This window comes from Triticum aestivum, chromosome 7D (genome assembly GCF_018294505.1).
Source record: "Triticum aestivum cultivar Chinese Spring chromosome 7D, IWGSC CS RefSeq v2.1, whole genome shotgun sequence".
In the NCBI taxonomy this organism is placed as follows: domain Eukaryota; kingdom Viridiplantae; phylum Streptophyta; class Magnoliopsida; order Poales; family Poaceae; genus Triticum; species Triticum aestivum.
In genome coordinates, this window is record NC_057814.1 from 215,560,125 (window position 1) to 215,566,654 (window position 6,530).

General features: G+C 40.5%; 1 long non-coding RNA gene across 1 annotated transcript; it reads right to left on the reverse strand.

Annotated features, from left to right (window-relative positions):
• Nucleotides 1–774: 774 nt before the first annotated feature.
• LOC123170152 (uncharacterized) lies at nt 775–3,877 on the reverse strand. Its single transcript, XR_006485058.1, has 5 exons — nt 3,559–3,877; nt 3,190–3,258; nt 2,599–2,718; nt 1,887–1,934; nt 775–1,036 (listed from the first exon to the last, which is right to left on the reverse strand). It is a non-coding gene; the product is annotated as an uncharacterized lncRNA (long non-coding RNA).
• Nucleotides 3,878–6,530: the final 2,653 nt, after the last annotated feature.

Below are 6,530 nucleotides of genomic sequence, written 5' to 3' on the forward strand. Positions count from 1 at the left end.
GATGCTTGCGAGTACTTTGGATGAGTACTCACGGTTGCTTTGCTCCCCCTTTTTCCCCCCCTTCTTTCTTCTTTCTGGTTGTTGCAACCAGATGGTGGATCCCAGGAGCCAGATGCCACCCCAGTTGACTACTACTACCACCCCGAGGGTGCCTACTACTACGTGGAGCCCACCGACGACCAGGAGTAGTTAGGAGGTCCCAGGCAGGGGGCCTTGCCTCTTCGATCGTTGATGTTTGTGCTAGCCTTCTTAAGGCAAAACTTGTTTAACTTATGTTTGTACTCAGATATTGCTGCTTCCGCTGACTCGCTTATGTATCGAGCTATGTATTCGAGCCCTCGAGGCCCCTGGCTTGTAATATGGAGCTTGTATGACTACCATTTGTGTTTAGAGTTGTGTTGTGATATTTTTCCGTGAGTCTACAACAAGAACCCCGCTTCCGCAACGCATCAATGCGTTGTTATGTCCATATATGTGTTGCTACGGTCTACACCAACGGATTAGTATGTGTTGCCGTTGGTGGCGTTGGAAGGGTCTACAACAACATATATGCATTTGTTGGTAAACTGCGTGTAGAAGCGTTGGTAGCTAGCAACATATAGAGTTAGTGCTCAACAACATTTCATATGCGTTGGTGGCGACCATGGACAAATAAAACAGATCACTGCTTCATATGCATTGGTGGCCACCATGGACAAACAGATTTTTAAATGGACATAACAAATAGGTAGCCCAATTCTGGACCTTGCAATGTCGACGGTTGGAGGCACAATATAATAAACAGAATGTTATCATTTATTAAATTGACTATGTTGTATTACAAAGAACATGATCCAAAGATTACAAGAGGTGAAACCATCTATCAGCAGCCCAATTCTTGACCTTGCAATCAACTATAATGTTTGAAACATTGATCGTAAAAATGACATTCTAATTTTTTTGATCCTGAAATGGCATTCCAATTATCTTGTAGTAGCCCCATTCTTAACCTTGCAATCAACATCTGAGCCATTCATCCTCAATTTATCTTCGTGATCTACATGATACGAGCAAACATTAGAGAAATCAGGTTATTATAGAAATACAATTAAAGCACCCTATAAATGTGATTTATTAAGACATAGATTTATATATAGACAAGGCGATAAATAATAATCAGAATACAAAAGGAAAATCCAACATGATTTTATAAATAACATCTCAGATTATGCTATTTATATCCGTGTACTAAATATTTTTGCGTCTTGCATCAACTCAAAACTATATGAACTATTAATATATGTTTTTAGTGTTCCAGTCTATTTTCTGTAAAAAAATACCAAAATTCAGATGTGGAAACTGCATATACTTGCAATGTCAGTATCATCCTCTATAAAATAATAATAATAATACACGCTAGCAAAAGGGCCATCACTATGCTATGGAGTACAAACACATAGACTTCAAGTCTTCACCCATTCTTTGTAAACTAAGGGTATTCTATTTATCTTAATTGCATTGCACATGTTCTGAATATCGATGGCTCGTTAGAAGCTGCATATTAATACACAGACCACCTTTAACCAATCAGATGTGGCTGTTCATTGTGAACAACCATCAGCTTGCATATACCACTAAAAATTATATTATAGTAAAAATGAGATGAATTTAGCAACTAAATGACAAGTAGCTAACTAATAATACTGAATATACTGAATTGAACATTTCCATTTTCGAGAGGTCTCTGCACTAGCTAGCTTTGTGTTAGATTGCTCCCGTACTACTCTTGCTTGGGATGATCTATTAGTCATGCGTGTTATGGTGTATTAGGAGAAATCTCAGTGCAACAACTTGAAAATCTTCAAATATTCTATGTCACACAAGAGATCGTAATTACTGAGATTTACCAAGTCACAGATTAGAATTTCCTGATCCATGAATAAAATTCTTAGAACCTGCAGAAGCAAGAACACGAGAAAAAAACCATCACCAGATTTGGGACAGCTGGAGTTATCAACTCATGCATATGAAAAATACATGCATAATGAACTAAGAAACAGGGGGGAGGGGGTGGCGGGTGCAGGAAAACTACGAACTATCTAATCCACTTCTGCTCATCATGACGCCAACCCGGAGCCCCTGACTTGACCTTGAAGGGATGCATGATCTAAGTAGTATAAACAAGTGTACCGTAATTATATGGGAAAGATGAGCCTGCCAGACTGAACCACCATAGGAAGTCTGGTTTCTACATGGGTTTTGTCTTAAACTTAACTGGCTGTTTCATGGCTTATAGAGTAGCATTATGTATAATGTCAAACAACTTTCATGTTCCAAGTTCAGCTGGTGACATCATGACCCACATTCTGAACTAAACTGGAACCCCAAACAGCTCACAAGGTTAAATGTAAGTGAAATAGAACATTCATGTAGTAACAAGTCAGATTTGGTTACCCCTACTTTAGCTAGGAGATCGATGGATGGAGGACCAATGGTTTTCTGGTTGATCACCACAAAACTATTGTAACTTCCTGAGAGAAACTGCATGTCATAGAAACGCGCAAGCACAATCTTTTCCGAGAGAGAGAGAGAGAGCAGGGGACCCACTAAGCAAAATACCTTATTTTTCAGTTCGATGATCTTATTGACATGTTCATCAACTTGACGTCTCTCGGAAGAAACCATCTTTAATTTTCTCCTTGTTCAGTGTTTGAGTAGAAGAATCCTGCATTTATTTCACTGAGAAACTTATGTGTCAATTAAACTCTCCCCTTCAAGGATGCGCGTGAATCAGGAAATCTAAGGGCCTGTTTGGCAGCTAAGTTTTTTCTTAGTATTTGGAAAATACTGTGGTTTCTAAAAATACTATAGTTTTAAATACATTAGAGTGTTTCTGTGGCAGAGCTACAAACAAATAACTGAGCAGGCGAGGCTGAAGGAAAGTTGTCACTCATCCTAACAACAATGTTTCACTAGATACAATTTCTTTTGAGGCACTGTGGATATAAATTGGAAATTTGACGCAGTCAGATTGTTCTCATGTTAACAGTGATTCACTCAATACAGTTTACACTCAGATTGATGTCATGCTAACCAGTGCTAACAAGAATTATTCACTGGATACAAATTAAGCTGTAGAAATCAGTAATTAGATGAATCCACGATGTTGTAAGTGAAATTTAGGGATATGAAAGAATCAAAGGAAATTACCTGCATTGTCTTGCAGGGTCTTTTCCCCTCATGTAGCAGTACTTATATCACTACACCTGCAAATCTCTCCTGTAAAAAAAGCAAGACTCACATCAATTGCAGATAATGTCCATGAAAAAGGGCAATTTTATCAAGACATATGAGCACTCGAGACAAATCAGCAGCGCAACTCGCAAATCAAACACTGGCAGGGACTCGGGATTTTGGAGAGGTTGAGAGAAGTTGCTCGTTTCCTTTGGGGCTGAGTCGCTGGTTGGCCGCTGCGGGCTGCGTCGGTCGGTGCCTCGGGCCGCGACCAGTCGGCTGCTATGTGCCGGTTGGCACCGTCGGCAAGGAACAAACAAGGATGAGCGAGGGCAGGGGGCGTACTACTGAACTGATGCAGTTGAGGACGGGGGCGTCGGTGCTTGCGTCGTCCCTGGCTGTGCGGAGGAAGAATGGCGGCCTCGGCATCTCAGGTCGCGCGGAGGAACGGCGGCGGCGGCACCTTCCCCGACGCAAGGAGGATGGCAACGACGCGATGTGCGTCCCCGACGCGAGGAGGATGGCGAAGACGCAGTGTGCGGCCCAGACGCGTGGAGAATGTCGCAAGGGAGGGGGGCTCGGCGAAGGAACAGGGGGAGGCGGGGCAAGGGGGAGGCGGGGCAAGGGGACGGCGGCGGTGAGGGAAGGGGATGGAGGCCGATGCAGTGTGTCTCTCGTTCAGGATTTTTTTTTTAAAATAAATAAAGATAAAGGCCAAAACGAAGGGATACTAGACTTCGTGCGCGAGCGACGAGACAGAAGAGGTGGAGGTGGGTACGGGGAGGTTAGCGCTAAGTGGGGAATGTGGGAGGTTCAACCAAACAACACATCATGCTATCTTCGTTGATAGACATGCGTTGCTATATGGGGGTTTTGTTGTAGTGATCTTGATCGTATACGTTTGCGTATATGATTAGTGTGCGATTAAATCGGGGTGTCACAGTTTCATTCCGTTTGGTATTCCTTTTCTGCGAAACTCTAAAACAGGCAAAAAAACATAAACTGGCACTGGGCCTTCAGTTAATAGGTTAGTCCCAAAAATAATATAAAAAAGCATATTAAAGCCCATTAAACATCCAAAACAGATAATATAATAGCATGGAACAATCAAAAATTATAGATACGTTCGAGACGTATCAAGCATCCCCAAGCTTAATTCCTGCTCGTCCTCAAGTAGGTAAATGATAAAAACAGAATTTTTGATGTGAAATTCCACCTAACATAATTATCAATGTAATTTTCTTTATTGTGGCATGAATGTTCAGATCCGACAGATTCAAGACAAAATTTTAATATTGACTTAAAAATAATAATACTTTAAGCATACTAACAAAGTAATCATGTCTTCTCAAAATAACATGGCCAAAGAAAGTTCATCCCTACAAAATCATATATTTTGGCTATGTTCCATCTTCATCACACAAAATGTTCAAATCATGCACAACCCCGATGACAAGCCAAGCAATTGTTTCATAATTTAGTATTCTCAAACTTTTTTAACTTTCACGCAATACATGAGCGTGAGCCATGGACATAGCACTATAGGTGGAATAGAATGATGGTTGTGGAGAAGACAAAAAAGAGGAAGATGGTCTCACATCAACTAGGCGTATTAATGGCCTATGGGGATGCCCATTAATAGATATCAATGTAAGTGAGTAGCGATTGCCATGCAACGGATGCACTAGAGCTATAAATGTATGAAAGCTCAACAAAAGAAACTAAGTGGGTGTGCATCCAACTTGCTTGCTCACGAAGACCTAGGGCATATTGAGGAAACCCATTGTTGGAATATACAAGCCAAGTTCTATAATGAAAATTCCCACTAGTATATGAAAGTGACAAAATAAGAGACTCTCTATCATGAAGATCATGGCGCTACTTTGAAGCACAAGTGTGGAAAAAGTATAGTAGCATTGTCCCTTCTCTATTTTTCCCTCATTTTTTTGTTTGGCTTCTTTGGCCTCCTTTTTTTCAATGGCTTCTTTGGCCTCTTTTTATTTATTTATTTATTTATTTCCTTACACGGGACAATGCTCTAATAATGATGATCATCACACTTTTATTTATTTACAACTCAAGGATTACAACTCGATACTTAGAACAAAATATGACTCTATATGAGTGCCCCCAGCGGTGTACCGGGATGTGCAATGAATCAAGGGTGACATGTATGAAAAATTATGAATGGTGGCTTTGCCACAAATACGATGTCAACTACATGATCATGCAAGGCAATATGACCATGATGAAGCGTGTCATAATAAACGGAACGGTGGAAAGTTGCATGGAAATGTATCTCGGAATGACTATGGAAATGCCATAATAGGTAGGTATGGTGGCTGTTTTGAGGAAGGTAAATGGTGGGTTTATGGTACCGGCGAAAGTTGCGCGGTACTAGAGAGGCTAGCAATGGTGGAAGGGTGAGAGTGTGTATAGTCCATGGACTCAACATTAGTCATAAAGAACTCACATACTTATTGCAAAAATCTACAAGTCATCAAAACCAAACACTGCGCACATGCTCCTAGGGGGATAGATTGGTAGGAAAAGACCATCGCTCGTCCTCGACCGCCACTCATAAGGAAGACAATCAAAGAAACACCTCATGCTTCAAATTTGTTACACAACGGTTACCATACGTGCATGCTACGGGACTTGCAAACCTCAACACAAGTATTTCTCAAATTCACAATTACTCAACTAGCATGACTCTAATATCACCATCTTCACATCTCAAAACAATCATCAAGCATCAAACTTCTCATAGTATTCAATGAACTTTATATGAAAGTTTTTATTATACCCATCTTGGATGCCCATCATATTAGGACTAATTTTATAGCCAAAGCAAATTACCATGATGTTCTAAAAGACTCTCAAAATAATATAAGTGAAGCATGAGAGATCAATAATTTTTATAAAGTAAAACCACCACCGTGCTCTAAAAAGATATAAGTGAAGCACTAGAGCAAAATTATCTAGCTCAAAAGATATAAGTGAAGCACATAGAGTATTCTAATAAATTCTGATTCATGCGTGTCTCTCCCAAAAAGGGTGTGTACATCAAGGATGAGTGTGGTAAACTAAAAATCAAAGACTCAAATCATACAAGACGCTCCAAGCGAAACACATATCATGTGATGAATAAAAATATAGCCTCAAGTAAAGTTACCGATAGACGAAGACGAAAGAGGGGATGCCTTTCGGGGCATCCCCAAGCTTAGGCTTTTGGTTGTCCTTGAATTTTACCTTGGGGTGCCTTGGGCATCCCCAATCTTAGGCTCTTGCCACTCCTTATTCCAAAATCCATCAAA